This window comes from Enhydra lutris, unplaced genomic scaffold, assembly GCF_002288905.1.
Source record: "Enhydra lutris kenyoni isolate GAN:26980312 unplaced genomic scaffold, ASM228890v2 scaffoldscaffold11, whole genome shotgun sequence".
NCBI classification, from domain to species: domain Eukaryota; kingdom Metazoa; phylum Chordata; class Mammalia; order Carnivora; family Mustelidae; genus Enhydra; species Enhydra lutris.
Genome location: NW_019154095.1, coordinates 39,682,900 through 39,698,502, shown reverse-complemented (window position 1 = coordinate 39,698,502; position 15,603 = coordinate 39,682,900). Strand labels below are relative to the sequence as shown.

The 15,603-nt window shown below is 48.3% G+C and overlaps 1 long non-coding RNA gene across 1 annotated transcript; it reads right to left on the bottom strand.

The window, feature by feature from the left end:
* Window positions 1–3,671: 3,671 nt before the first annotated feature.
* Window positions 3,672–10,821, bottom strand: LOC111144546. Its single transcript, XR_002640409.1, has 4 exons — window positions 10,771–10,821; window positions 8,461–8,552; window positions 4,936–5,081; window positions 3,672–3,970 (listed from the first exon to the last, which is right to left on the bottom strand). It is a non-coding gene; the product is annotated as an uncharacterized LOC111144546 (long non-coding RNA).
* Window positions 10,822–15,603: the final 4,782 nt, after the last annotated feature.

Sequence of the window (15,603 nt, the reverse complement as noted above, 5' to 3'; positions counted from 1 at the left end):
CTCTGGCAATTTCATTACAGAGGAAAGAGAACGTGCACAGAGCTTCCGAGGAAGAGGGAATTGGGGAAAGGGATTTCTGTGAGAAAGGGTGTGTGTTTGCGTGCCAGTCAGAATGACCCTCGGAGTAGGGAAGACTGAGGGTGCAGGAGAGAGTGGACAGCTTCCGGAAGAGACATCATGAGAAGTCATGACACCTGAGCTGGAGGGCTTACAGGTCAGGTGACTGAAGATGAAGAAATTTTGTTTGGGAAGCTCCTGTTTCCATAACAACTTATGCAACAAGACCATGAACTAAGGCAAGGGGGAAGGAAAACTCGCAGAAGGAACATGACAGGACCGCTGGGTGGTGGTGAGAGCCGGGCTGAGGTTTGTGGTTGCGCATGAAACCACAGGGCTGTGGGACCTCTCTACCTCCAGGGCAACTGCTCGAATGCAGATGCACAGCTGGGGTCAACCAGGTTCGGGGCTCCCCAGCCAGGCACGATGTGTTTGCACAAGACTGACTTTGAAGCTAATAGCCACAGAGTCCCTGCTGCTGGGTCAGTGTGAGACCCAGTGCAACCACCATGGGATCAACACACAGGTCCCGATAAACTGAGGAATTACTGAAGCAAGGGCGCTGGGAGAGGAGGTGGTCAGAGAGCAGGATGCCAAGAACTCTGGTTACAGAAATTCCTACTGAGGAAGCTTATGCCTTCAGCTTAGGGTGCGGAGTGTTGCCCGCGTGGAGGAGCTGGTCCCAGTGATGGGAAACACGTTACATGCAGCAAGTTGTTCCAATAAGTGACTATGCAAAGGAATAAGAGGCTGCCCTGTGCTGGGACCCCCATGTGTCCTGGGCCCCAGGGCTCAAGGTGGGGGGACGGACGAGATTCATCAATGATGGTGCAAATATCCAGTGCACAAAATACTCTTGCCCTGAGGGCAAATTTCAACCAAAGACAAAAGAAAATCAATGTAATGGCCTTACAGTCCTATTTCACTTTAATAAACAAAACTACATTACTCAGAGTTATTATCCACATTTTTAAACCTCATATTCGCATGGGCATGCTTTGTAGGGCATCCCCCAAATCCAATCTGTCCTCAAACAACAACAATTCGCCACCATCACAGCTACCTACTGAAGGGGTGCCTGGATAGGGCAGTAGGTTAAGCATTGGACTCTTGGTTTTAACTCAGATCATGATCTCAGGGTCATGGGATTGAGCCCTGTGTTGGGCTCCACACTCATTACCGAGTCTGCTTAAAAGACGCTCTCTCTCTCCCTCTCTCTGCTCCTCCCCCTGCTATTCCTCTCTCAAGTAAATAAATAAATAGTTTAAGGAAAAAAAAAAAAAAAGCTACCTACCCAAAAGTATATCCTTCAAGGTAAAGAGCAATTCTGAAAAAGAAGTCCAAAAATGACCTGAGCAGTAACCTGGAAACAAGTGGGCGGACAGCCCCTCCAGGTCATGAAGAAGACAGAAATCAACGGGGCCTAAGTCCTCTTCTCTACCCACATCCCCCCCTGGTGTGTTCTTCACATCCTAATGCTTTCAGCATCATCCCAGATATATATTCCCACCCATTGCCCCAGACCCAAATGCTAGACTTGTATATCCAACCTTCACATTCACTCACAGCCTTAACATGTTCACCTCATGCACACAAAATCTGTTCTTCCATTCTTCCCTGCTCAGGTAATGACAGCACTACTCTTCTTGTTGCCTGGACCTAGAACCTTGTGGTCACCCTCTCCCTCACTTACACCCCAGAAGTGATCTATTAGGAAACTCTACTGGGGGTGCCTGGGTGCCTCAGTGGGTTAAGCCTCTGCCTTTGGCTCAGGTCATGATCCCAGGGTCCTGGGATCGAGCCTCGCCCTGGGCTCTCTGCTGGGTGGCGAGCCTGCTTCCCACCCCCCTGCCTGCTGCTCGGCCTTGTGATCTCTCTGTCAAATAAATAAAATCTTTAAAAAAAAAAAAAAAAAAAAAAAAAGGAAATCCTACTGGCTCTGCCTTTAAGACATGACCAGAATCCACTGATTTCTTACTAGGTTCACTGCTAACACCCTTGTCCAGCTGTGACCATCTCTCCCCTGCAAGGCCCAGCCAGTCTTCCATCCTCACCAACACTTCAGCCTCCTTTCCACACATACAACACATTCTACCTCTACTCAAATTGCTCCAATGGCTCTCCTGGTCCCACCAAGCCTCACATGCTCTGGCCACCACTTGGCTTTCCTCTGACTTTATGTGCTACCTCCCTTCTCATCCTGCCCTCTGGTGACACTGGCTCATTCCAGGTCCCTGAACAACCAGGCATGTTCCATCTTCGGACTCTGCTGGTACCATCTTTCTTACTAGAACATATTTTCCCCAGATAGCCACAGGGCTCACTCTCAGATCATTCTGACCACCCAGGGTAGTGAGCCGTGGCTCCTTCCTCACCCTGCTGTCTTCCCAGCACATGTCATTAACATATTTTATTGAGCATCTATTTCTTATTCATTGTCTCATCCCCCAACTAGAAAGCATCAACAGGCTCTGTTTTATTCATTGCCACAGCTCGAGCACCGACAATAAATGAATAAATTTTTTTTTTTAATAAATCTTTTTTAAAAAGTTACCTTGTTCTATGGTTTTACTTTGCATAAATTCCATTCCCTTTTCCCTGACTTCTTCCTTCAAGATGTCTCCTTTCTGGGGCGCCAGGGTGGCTCAGTTGTTTAAGGGTCTACCCATGATCCCAGGGCCTGGGATCGAGCCCAGCCCCTCATTGGGCTCTCGGCTCAGTGGGGAGCCTGCTTCTCCCTCTCCTCCCCACTTGTGATCTCTCTTGCTATCACTATTCTCTCAGGTAAGTAAATAAAATCTTAAAAAAAAGTCTCCTTTCCACATTCATGGTGCACTGGTCTCCCCAAACAAAAGCCAGGTGTCCATGTGGATGCATTTTCTGTTCCCTCTCTCCCTCCTGCCACTCAATACATCTTCACAAAGGAGCTCTGTGCAACAATCCTTCTCTGACCTCTAGAGGCATCAGCGGGCCTTAGCTCCCACAGAACCAATAAGGGACCAGGCAGCCAGCACACACTGGTTGCCTACAGACAACAGCTTTTGAGGCATCTGAATTCACCCCTTTGGTTTCTCTTTTTAACATAAAAAAAATTTTTTTTAATAAAAAAACTTTTAAAAAGTCAATATAATCCCATGCCAGGGCTTGAAAAACAAGAATTAAAAAAAACTGCCCAAAATCTTTTTACCATAGCCTAATTTCTATCGTTTCTGTATTTTTCTACATAAGCACATTAATTTTGCAGTTGAAAATCATGTATTATGCAGTTTTGCATTTTGCTTTTTTCACTTATCCTCATAAGATTTTTTTTCCTGCTGCCACACAGGGTTCCTAAACACACTTAATGGCTGCAGAATATTCTATCAAGTGGCTAGCCCATAATTAACTATATCCAATAGTTTTTATTACTGGTTTTCTATTGCTATAAATAACAAAGCAAAATACTCCTTGATGCATTTAGCTTTTTTCCTTCCATTGGATTAGGATAAGTCCCAGATGTGAGACCACTGGGCTCAAAGGCAGAAATATTTTGAGGACCCTTCACACATAATGCCAATTTGCCATCCTGAAAGGTCACCCCATTAACACTCAGATGTAAGCCAGCACTCACTCTCTTCACGGCTCCTTCCCCGACACGCTTCAGCTGCCTCACTTCTGTCCTCAGCTCCTCGCAGGACAGCCATGGTGAACAGTTTTTCATCTGTCCCATTCTGAAATGTCCGTGGGGACAGTGGGTGGAGCCCGGAGTGGAGTGGGGAGGGGCGATGAAAAACCAGTCAAGGCAGAGGTAGAGGAGAGCATTCATGAGAGCCATGGAGAGCAGCAGCCCCATGGCTGGGGGCACCGCTCTGCGGGGAAGGCCTCTGCTGCTGTCCTGGGCCTTCCCGTCCATGCTGCTATCCTCTGCAGGTACCTGCGATGTGACACCAAACAAGAAGTAATCATGAAGGTGTCTGAGTGACAAGGGGTTAAAAGAAGGCACAGCCTCTCAGTCCTCTTATGCCCAAGGATCCTGCATGCCTTCGGGTCCTTGGGAGGATTAAAGAAGGTATCCCGTACTAGGTTCATTCTAAATGCTCAGTGTCAGCTGTTTGCACAATCAGTGTCTTATTATCAGCTCGTCTGGATTCTACCAGGAGGAAGGTGTTTGTGTGTGTCTGACTTTGTGTCCCTCCCACAGGAGTGAGCAAAATGAAAGCAAGCCACACTTGTTAGTCCAGTGGGGCCAGGACAGATGGACAGAGGAGAGCAGCCAAGATCAGATACGGTGGGGGTGAGGGCAAGAATGCTGACAGCCTCCTGAACCAGCTAAGGAATTGGGATAATCCGTGGAAGGTACTAGAAAGCTCCCTAACTTTTTAAGAAGCAAGTCTCCTCTTCAACAGGCGTGACAGATGTGTCAGGGTGGAAGAGATGGTGGTGGGGAGACTGGGTCAAGGGCTCTGGCAGTCGTGTGGGGTCCGAGCTGAGAAGCACGTGAGCTGGAGTAACAGTCGTGAGAACGGAGAGAGGGTGACGTGTGGGTGACCCTTGCACCAGGAACCACCGAGAAGGCTGGACACTCAGCGGCTCAGTTCTAGCGCTGGCGCCGGCGGGAGGCTCACGGTGGAGGTGGGCATTCCTGCTGAGTTGTGCGGTGGCGGAGGGGCTAGGAGGGGAGAGGGCCGGAAGGACCCTGGAGGTCAGGTGCTTGACGCTCAGGTGCCTGAGGCAGAAGCTACGTGTGAACCAGAGTGGAAGAGTGTCGATATTTTAACTAGGATGATGGGCATAACGGTGCGCTCTCTTAGTGTCAGTACTGGGATGTGTTGCGGACACTAGTGACAGAACTGACCCTGTGCTTCCTGTGTCTGAAACGACTGTGACATGAAGGGTTACCTTCCAGGAGCGCCTTCGTTCTCCCAGCTCAGGCCTCCACCCAGACACCTGGGTCACTCAGTGTCCTGATTGGTCCCAGGCATGGGTTTGAAAACACTCTGCCACGAAGTACCAAAAAGGAGGTTTGCTGAAGGAAAACTGCAACTCTGCACAGAGACAAACGGCAACAGTTCAGATGGTCTTCTCCTGGGGCCCTCTTAGGGTCTGGGCGTCCCCCTCCAGCCCCAGGATGGAGAGCAGCCGCAGGAAGTCCTCCGACAGCCTGGTGGCCATCGTGGCACCCTGGCAGCTGGTCTGAGTTCAGAGTCCGCCCCGCGCACCCCCCCCCCCCCCGCGCTCCCTTAACCTCCATCACCAAACGCCGACCACTTATTCACTCCACGTTCATGAAGCCGTTTCCCCATGCTCAATCCCACTCTAGGCCCTGGGGATCTGTGAGTAAATACACAGATATGGTTCCTGTCCTCTTGGACCTTAGGGAGAAACCAGTGGAGGAGAGACAATAAATAAGAAACAAAAAATCTTCTCCTTGTATACTGTGATGAGCTTTTAAGGATAGAGACTAGCAGAGAGGAAATCCCTGGATGAAGCAGTCCTAGAACACCTCTCCGAGGATTCGCACCGAGACCAGAGGCCTGAGACGCGACAGCCATGAAGAAAATCTGAAGACAGCTCTTTCATACCTTCTCCTGGAGATAGTCAGGCCACCCACCATTCACAGCGCTGGGACAACACACCCATCAAGCCAGGTGCAAAGTTCACAGAAAACAGCATTTCTCCTAAGTTCACACTGCAGCTATAAAGACTTTAAAGCTTTAAGGACTATCTATGCTTACTATCTCCAACACTCCCCCTCTTCCTCTAGAACCCAAGGCTACTCCACCCACAGTGACCAAATTGCCAGGACCTCACTATTGCTGAACACAGCAATCAGTTCAGTCACGGGCTTGACCACTCAGTGGCATCTGGCATGACTGATCACTCCCTTCTCCTTGAAATGCCTTTGTGACCTGGTTCCCAGGAAGGTGCACTCTGGTAGCTCTTCTTGCCTTTGTCTATAGACTGATGGAGAGTCAGAGGCTTGGACAGACTTCTGCACTCATGCCCTGGGTGCTCTTATCCAGACTCGGGCTCCCTGTCCCCACCTGCTGACAGCCCCAGTCCCGCTAACTTGACATCTCTACTAGAATGTCCCAACGGACAATTCAAAATACTACTTCTTCTCGACAGTAAAATGACAAATAACTCAATTTGGAAATGGGCAAAGGACTTGAACAGACATTTATCTAGAAAAGACAGGCCGATAGCCAACAGGCACGTTGACTTTATCAGTCATCAGGAAAATGCAAATCAAAACACAATGAGATCCCGCCTCATCCCCAACAGGACGGCTGTCGTCAAAGAGTCAGGCAAGAACGAGTGTAGACGAAGATGTGAGAAAATAGAACCCTTATACATTGCTGGTGGCAATATAAAATGATGCAGCCTCTGTGGAAAAAAGAGTCTGGAAGTTCCTCGAAAGGTTGAATATGGAGTTACCCATACAAATCCATCACTCGGTATATGCCCAAGGGAACTGACAACATACATTCGCATGAACCCTAGTCACTAGTACATGAATGTTCACAGCAGCACTACTCCTAACAGCCAAATAGTAGAAATAACCTGAAGTCAAATAAAATTGACTTATTGACCATACATGGTCAAATAAAATTTGCTATAACTAGACATGGAATATTAATCACCCACAAAAAGAAATAAAGCACTAATACATGCTGTAACATGGATGAAACTCGAAAACTTGATGCTAAGTGAGATAAGGCAGATACAAGAGGTCCTGTATTGTAGGACTGTATTATATGAAATGTACATACAGGCACATCCATACAGACAGAAAGCAGGTTAGTGACTGCTAGGGGCTGAGTGAAAGGGGAAATGGGGATTGGCTGCTAATGGGCACAGGATTTCTTTTTGGATGAAAATGTTCTGGAATTAGTGGAGATGATTGCACAACCTTGTGAATATACTAAAAATCAATGAACGGTACACTTTAAAGAGCAAACTTAATGGTATGTGAATTATATCTCAACGTGAACAGATAACAAAAATGCTTCCCAAACACAAGTCTGCCCCCTCCCTACAAATCTGCTGTTTTCAGCGTTCAGATCCTCAACACTCAACTGCTCTGTTCTTCCAGTGACCCAGCCCCAGTGACCCCCACCAAGGGTCAGCAGAGCGACACTGCTTTCTCTGAGCAAGACATTTTAGAAGTAATGGATGGTTCCAAACCCCCATATAGTTCATCCTAATTAATTTTTTAAAATGCTGCTGTGCAAATCCCCATTGTGATTACGAGGTGTCCACCAAACCCTGGCTCTACCGCACTGTTCCAGCCTCACTCGAGTCTCCGCCTTTTCTTGACCTAGTGCCACCTGCTCACCTGCCCCTCAGTCTTCCCAGCTGTGCCTGTTGGGGTTGTGATGGCTGTTCGCTCACCTTTCCCACAAAGACTCCGGGCCCGTGTCTTTCTCTCTGGCCCATTCCCTCCTGTCTTCAGGGACTTTGAGTAAAACTACGATGAGTTTTCCCATTCAGCCCTCACGGTCTCACGGGCTTCCTCTATTGGTACCTGATTCTTAGAAGGTGCTCTTACAGAAATGAATAAAACAACCGCCATCTCTCTTCTACAACATTCGAAATGACCAAGTGTGTCTCAACTCAGACCTCAGGTCAAGAAACAGCACTTTTTTCTGTAAAGGGCCAGATGGTAAATATTAGGTTTAGGGGCAAAAGGTGAAATCCAGTGACAACTGCATCACGTGACTTGTGGGGCACCAAGAGGCAGTGTAAAGCCATGACAGGCCACAAACTCTGTCACTGTCATTCAGGTCTGTCACCTGGGTGTGAAAGCCTCCCCCAACATTACAGAAACAATGAGCATGGCTGTGTTTGAATAAAACTTTACATACGGACAACGAAATTTGAATTTCAGAAAGTTTTCATGTGTCACATAAGATTATTTCTCTTCTGATATCCCCCCCAGCGTTTCAAAAGGTACAAAGCATTCTTAGCTCACAGGTCATACAAATGCAGGTGGCAGGCAGAGGCTGGCTGAGTCCTGCACTGGATGGTGCTATTCTTGTGGGTCTGTTGCAGACCAGCCTTCCATCCTGCGTCTTCCCTCTGTATAATCTTGCTCACGCGCATGGAGATGGCACTGGTCTCCAAGTCTCTACAGTGGCCTGGGTATTTCTCCTACACTTCACTCAGCTGGTTTGTCAAGGCCTGGGATGTCCAGAACTTAACTCTGTCCTCTGCCCCTCCTCCAGGGTTCCCTCACTGTCACAAGCATACAATGCCCACTTGCTCAAGTCACAAAACAGGCGACTTGGTTCCACCCTCCCCCAACCTCCAAACCCGACCAATCACCAAGCACAGTCAATTCTTTCACCCAAACCTCTCCCAACTCTGCTCACTTTTCCCCTTCCCCTGCCACCCCTGGTCTAAGTCTCCAGCATCTCTTACCCGGGCTTCTGCAACAGGTTCCTGCACGAACTCCCACTTCCTTCTCTTTTCCAGTCCATTCTCCATACAGCAAATAGACACTTCATTCCTTCCTGAAATGTTTCAAGCACAGAAAAAAACTAAAAAGTAAGATCATGAACACCCCTCCAGCTTTGTCAAGTAATGGTGCATCACAAAGATCTTTTTAAAAAAAATAAAATAAAGAAATAAAGAATAAAGAAATAAAATATTATATATATAGTTGAAGCCCCTATGGACCCCTCCAGGTCCTATTCTGCTCCCTCCCAAGAAGGAACCACCATCCACAAGCTGATGTCCCAGGACCTGCAGCAGCAGCAGCATCTAAGAACTTGTGAGAAATCTGAGTTCTGGAATCCTCTCTCCAAATCTCCCAAACCAGAAACTCTTAGGTGAAATCCTCTCTCCAAATCTCCTGAACCCAGAAATCTCTGTTTTAACAAGTCTTCCAGTGGATTCGGATGCACACTAAAGCCCAAGAACCACTGGTGTATAGAATTTCCACACACACTTTTTATTTTCACCACCAGTTTGTGCCTATAAATAACAACGCATAATGTATCGATGTTTACACACTGTATACAAGTAGCTGTACTGTATCCATTCTTTGTAACTTGCTTTTTTAAAAGCCCAACTTTAGGGGCGCCTGGGTGGCTCAGTGGGTTAAAGCCTCTGCCTTCGGCTCAGGTCGTGATCTCAGGGTCCTGGGATCGAACCCCACATCGGGCTCTCTGCTCAGTAGGGAGCCTGCTTCCCCCCCTCTCTCTGCCTGCCTCTCTGCCTACTTGTGATCTCTCTCTGTCAAGTAAATAAATAAAATCTTATAAAAGGGCACCTGGGTGGCTCAGTGGGTTAAAGCCTCTGCCTTCGGCTCAGGTCATGATCTCAGGGTCCTGGGATCAAGCCCCACATCGGGCTCTCTGCTCAGTAGGGAGCCTGCTTCTCCCTCTCTCTCTGCCTGCCTCTCTGCCTACTTGTGATCTCTGTCAAATAAATAAATAAAATCTTTAAAAAAAAAAAAGGCAGCCCAACATTAGGTTTACGAGGTTTATCCATGCAGGTACATCCAACTCGAGTTTGCCAATTTCACTTGTTTAACGATACCACCAGCAAAGCGAGCTTTGTACACACCTCCTTCTGCACATGTGGGAAGTGTCTCGCTGGCGTACACAGGGTGGTCTTTCTAAAGCACAAATCCGATCACTCCTTGCTTAAAATCAACTAACCTTGTCCTTCTCTGTCCTCAGGGCAATGCCCAAACTCCTATAAGGCCCCCTGAGCTCCAGCCTCTGTCCACCTCTCCAGACGCCTCCTTGCACCCCGCACTCTAGGCCCTGAGCTTCCCTCTGTTCTTGAAGTCACCCCCGTGAGACGCCCAGGCTCTGGCATGTGCATCCCTTCTTCCTCAACTGTGAGCAACCAGGGTACTGCCTGCCTGCTTGGCCCACCCCTGGGTCCTCAGCAGCTGGTGTACAACAGGCACTCAGTAAAAATGCACTGCCCGCCAGATCACTCAGGACTCCTCTCTGCCACCTTCACACTCCCACCGAATCTGTTCTCTGTTCATGTGCCTGTCCTCTGATGCTTGCTTCCAGCACCTCCTCCCGTCTGAGTTCACCATCTTTTTACTTCTCCAACCCCCTTGCTGTGACCTTCCTCGATCCTATCTTGCCACAGGTAGGAGAGTCAGTTGTATAGGGCCTGAAGCCTATCGTTTTTGCTTTTTTTTCTTTTGGAGGGATACTACTTCCTTCATTTCCACACAAAGGCTGCCAGCATCAGGTAGGAAATTCTGCAGAACTCTAGAAATTCATTTTTTCTAATCTACATTAGATCACTACCCAGTCACCCAATTTTTTTTTTTTTTTAAGATTTTATTTGACAGAGAGAGACCACAAGCAGGGGGAGACAGGACAGGCTCCCTGCTGAGCAGGGAGCCCAACACGGGGCTCGATCCCAGGACCCCGGAATCAAGACTTGAGCCAAAGGCAGGTGCTTAACCAACTAAGGAACCCATGCACCCCACAGAATTACCCATTTAATGCATTTCTTGTGGACCCTGAAGTTATATGCCTCAATAATCTTTCAATTATCCCTAAGCCCTCAGATCCACTTCTGCATCCTCAGAAAAAAACTCACCCAAAAATTTAACAGTGTCAACCTCACACCAATTCTGTGAGACATGTATAATTATTATTCTCATTTAACAGATAAGAGAACTGAGGTGAAGTGATGTAGCCAAGGTCACTAAACTGTAGTTGGAGGAGCCAAGTTTTCTGGCCTTAAACTCACCTTATTCCTCTAAATCCTGCAACCCGGGGGGCGCCTGGGTGGCTCAGTCGGTTAAGCGGCTGCCTTCCGCTCAGGTCACGATGCCAGAGTCCTGGGATCAAGTCCCACATCGGGCTCCCTGCTCAGTGGGAAGCCTGCTTCTCCCTCTCCCACTTTCCTGCTTGTTTCCTCTCTCGCTGTGTCTCCCTCTGTCGTAAAATCTTCTTATAAATAACTAAATAAATCCTGCAGCCCTCAGGTGTGGGACGGAACTGAACATAGCACGTTCACTGCGTGGGGGTGGGGGGGTACACCTGAGACTGCCCATTTCTTAAAGGACTCTCTGGCGCACCCCAACACCTGATGGGCTCTCTCCCTTAAAGGCGTATTTCTGGAGCAGCCCGTGTGGCTGAAGGAACTCTGCGGTAGAAAAATAAGCAAAATGGCAATGATCGTTGCTGGTTCACAAGGAATGGAGATTGTGGGGCCAGTTGGGTCAGGAAAAATGCAGGCACTGTTGAGACACAGAACTTCCCACGTTGGTAGCTACAAGCTAGCAGTGGAAAAAACTGGAAACCACTGCTCTACACTCACAGCTCGTTTACAAGAAAGAAAAGGAAGAGCACAAAAGCAGTTTTTACCGATTTACGGAGTATCCGATTCAAGCAGAGAAGGAACGAACGGGTGCCACCCAGTACAATTTAGAACGGAATCCCATCTTGCCACCAGGACACACGGCGCTTTACAGCGTTTTGTTTCAAATTGTTTCAAACATCTCGGACGCTTACTTAGCCTTAAGGTGCTACGGGCACGGCAAAACGGACGGAGACAAGACCGCTCGGCCCCGCTGAGCCTTCACGAACCGAGGCCCAGGACGACCCCCACCACGGAGGCCCGCGCCGGAACGCGGCGCGCGGCGGCTGCACTACGGGGCGGGGCACAGCGGACGCCGGAGGGACGGAGCCGAAGCCCCGGCCCGGCCGTCCGCCGCGCGGAGGTGCAGCTGGGCCGCGAGGCGCAACGCGGAGGGGCTGAGGGGGCCGCCCAACAGGGACAGACCCCGCAGGAAGCCCAGCCGCCCTCCGCGGCCGCCTCCCCCCCGCCCCCGTTCCCCCAGCCCCTCGCTCTCGCGGGTCGACCTGGACTCCGCGCCCCCGCCCGCCCCTTCCCCGCGATCCACCACGGCCTCTCCGCCACACCTCCAAGCCCGCCGCGCCTACCTACGGCCACCAGTGGGATCCGCGGCCTCCTGCGCAGGCGGGGCCGGAAACCAGCCCTGGCGGGGCGAGCGCGAGGCCGCCCCCTGGCGTCCGCCTCCGGCCACGCAGCTGAGGGCCGACCAGGCCGGATTCTAGCCCAGGTGCGCCCACCGCTCTCCTATTCTGGCTTCTCTCTGAGCCCGTGAGGACAATGAGATGTTGACCTAGTGTTAGGTCCCCCCCAAAAATGGGTCCCCCAATAATGGGTCCGTGATTAAAGGAGCGAGACGGATACAAAGCGAAGGTCAAGCAAAGGTTTATTTTGCGCCGAGCATCAAGAATCAGACCCACCGTCAAACAGACCAGTGGGGGTCGCCCCTTACACAGGATAACCCCTCCCTGCTTTCCAGACTAACTTTTATAGAGCAAAGGCTATGTGGTTGGGCCTGGCCTCTTGCAGGTGGCTAATTGAATTACAATTCACCCCACAGTAGCCATGGAAACCAGCCCACCACCTTGGTAGCTAGGAGACAGTCTGCGCCCCCACTGATAGATGTCTCCACCTGGCCGGACCCACAATTGTATTTGAGCTTTGTTACCTGAGGCTGGTTTCCAGGACTTGTTTTTAAGTCCCCTGGGGGAAGGGGAGCAGGGACTGTTTAAGGGTTAAACAACAAAGTTATTGTTTAACCTCAATGGAAGCCTCTGGCTAAAATAAAAATACAAAATAGGTCCTTACACCTAGTATTGTTTTAGCCGGAGTCCCAGCCTGCTGCTCGCTAGGTGGAGGGGAGATAGGACATCTAAATCTTTCATAAAGCTCCCAGTCACTGCAAAGCGGGGATCTCCGAAGGGAGCCTTCAGAGCAGAAGCGGATGCTTCACATCTCTAGGGAAACTGTTAGAAGGGCAAATCCTCGGCTCCATCCCACACCTGGAGGCAGGTGGGGTCCAGCAATTTGCGCTTTAACCAGGCCTCCGGGTGATGCTGAAGCCGCGAAGCGCCCCAAGGCCCCTGGTTTTTATTCATGATTTTGCATAGCAGAGTGATACTGGAATATATGCATCCTGCTCTAGCAGCACTGACCGTAAAAGGGCTTTAGGTGGGTTTCAGGTGGAGGAAAGCATCATTAACAGAAAAGGTAGCATAAGGAGTAAATATTTTGAATTTGCAAAGGAATGGTAGTCCAACCTAATATCCAGTAGGACCTATCATCTTTGTGGGGGGGAGTAATAAAGATTCTCCCCATTTATAGGAATTACCTGCCTCAGAGGATCCTGTGATGCTTTAGAAAGGGATGATCTCTCCAAGACAGAGAACATACTGAGGAAAGAAGAGAGACAAATCTGAGCTCATGGAAACTTAGATTTCAGGATTAGAGAAAGTGTAAAGCACAAAGAAGCTATGAAAGCCAGTAAGAAGAGATTTCAAGGCTGATTCCTGGTACAATGGAGAAAACACATGAAAATTTCTCTCCTACCAAACACCACTATAAAACCTGAACAGAACTCATGGCACAGCTATTTGGGGTCTCTGAAAAGCAAATATCTCCAGCTGGATCAAAGAAGAATGCCAGAATTGGAAGTACCACTGATTGGTACTTCCAAAGACAATGTTACTGTCTTTCCTCTGGTATCCTCAAACCTGGCTCAGTACAGTCCCAATTCTGGAGGTGAGCACTGATGGGCAGAGAGAGACCCTGGAGAACCCGTCTGGTCTGGCTCATAAAGCAGAAAAAGAAACTTCAAAATCTCAGAGACAGTGGAGAAAATTCTGGGGTTTTTTCTTCTCTTTTTACTTAATTCCCTTGCACCCTAGCCTCCAGTCAGTCAATCCTGTGTCAGGAGCAATGGCAGAATCAAAAATGGCAGGCAGCAGAAAACTGTAGGAGCCAAAACTCTGGAGCAGAGTAATCTTCCTCTCGATTCAGTGAAGCTGCAACCCCAAGAGGGAAGAGAGAAACTGCGTTGCTTTTTGTTTGTTTTTCTGCTGCTGTGGCACAATTGTGAGAGTGGGCAGTTACTCATCAGAAGCGGAACTTTTCTGGTCAGAGGACCAAAATGAGAAGTCCCAGGGAAGTGGAAAGTAAGGGAAAACAGTGCAAAAGGAGAAATTCAGGAAAGCAATCCCATAAAATTGTTTATGAACTCTAGAGCTCACCCATGACCTGCACACCATAGATCCAATTCTAATTGGCATATAAAGACTTTGAGAACTATGCTAACAGATAGATTTCTGCCCAGGTTCCACAATAGCCACTGTGTGATGCACTCATGAGACAGAGCCAAATAGCACTGCAAAATATTTGAAAACTGAACTGACTTTGGAACACAGCCACAGAAGAAGTGTTGGAACATATGACCCATACCTAACTATAACAAGTGTTTGTTAAAATAAAAATATTGACATTCTCCTTAGGACTTAAACAAGAATCAGAGGATCATGACATTCAATATGCCCAGAAATTGAAAATTACAAGGCATATGAAGGATCCAAAAATCTCAACTTGCATGGGAAAAGACCACTGACAGTCACCAATGAAGACATGATTCAGATGTTGGGATTATCTTGGTGAGGGAGCAGGAGGCTGGCTGAAGACAAAGCAAAAGCTGGCACCTTGCACCCCCTCTCCACCCGCTCCCCTTGGTAATGTGTGTGACATTCCTCAGGCACCCCTGACTGCCATAAACGAGAAACAAATAGTTAACTTGCAGAGATCACAATCCTGCAAGACAAATGTCCTAGAGATCTACAAACAAAGAAGTTACCTTATCAATAGCACAATTTCCAGAGGCAAATAACTCAGTTCCTCAAGCCCTAATGTCTCCCTCCCCACCATAAACAAAACTGAAGGAGGCTGAGGTAGAAGGAAATGTAAATATAGTTAAATCTCTTCTAAACCTAAATCTCACTAACAAAGATGCTTAATAGCAGAAATGTGAATGGCTTGCCAAAAGACAACATTGATCAAGTGGCAAGGCAAGGCCTCCGATATCCCGGCACCTTGTAGGTCCTCTTTAGCATATGAAAGTTCCGTTGAAACCTCCCTTCCCCTCACCTTCCCCCAACTGCAAGGTACATAATCTGCCATCCCTCACAACCCGGGGCAGCAGCTCTTCCTGCCCACGGGTCCTGTCCCCGTGCTTTAATAAACCACCATTTTGCACCAAAGATGTCTCAAGAATTCTTTCTTGGTCATCGGCTCCGGACCTCAGCCCACCGAACCTCACCTAGGTTCTAGAACTTCATCAACCTGACAAAGACATTAAAACAGTTATACAAATGCTCAAACAATCATGAACACTCTAGAAACAAAGTTAAAATAGAAGCTCTTGGTAAAGAAATAGAACTCAAGAAGAATTAAACATTTTAGAACTGAAAAGTATATAACTAAACAGACTTTATAGATCCAAGGGCAGAATGGACAGGACAGAGAGTCATTAAACTTGAAGAGAGATAAGAGAAATCATTTAATGTGACCAACAGAGAGAAAAAGAAGGAAAAATATGAGCAAAACCTCAGGCGCCTGGGGGGCCAAAAATAAAAGGTCTAACATTCTTGTCATCTGAGCCCCACAGGAAAATAGAAAATGCTAAAAAAAATACTTGAAGAAATCATGGCTGAAAATTTACCAAGTTTGGTGAAAAAGTCAAGA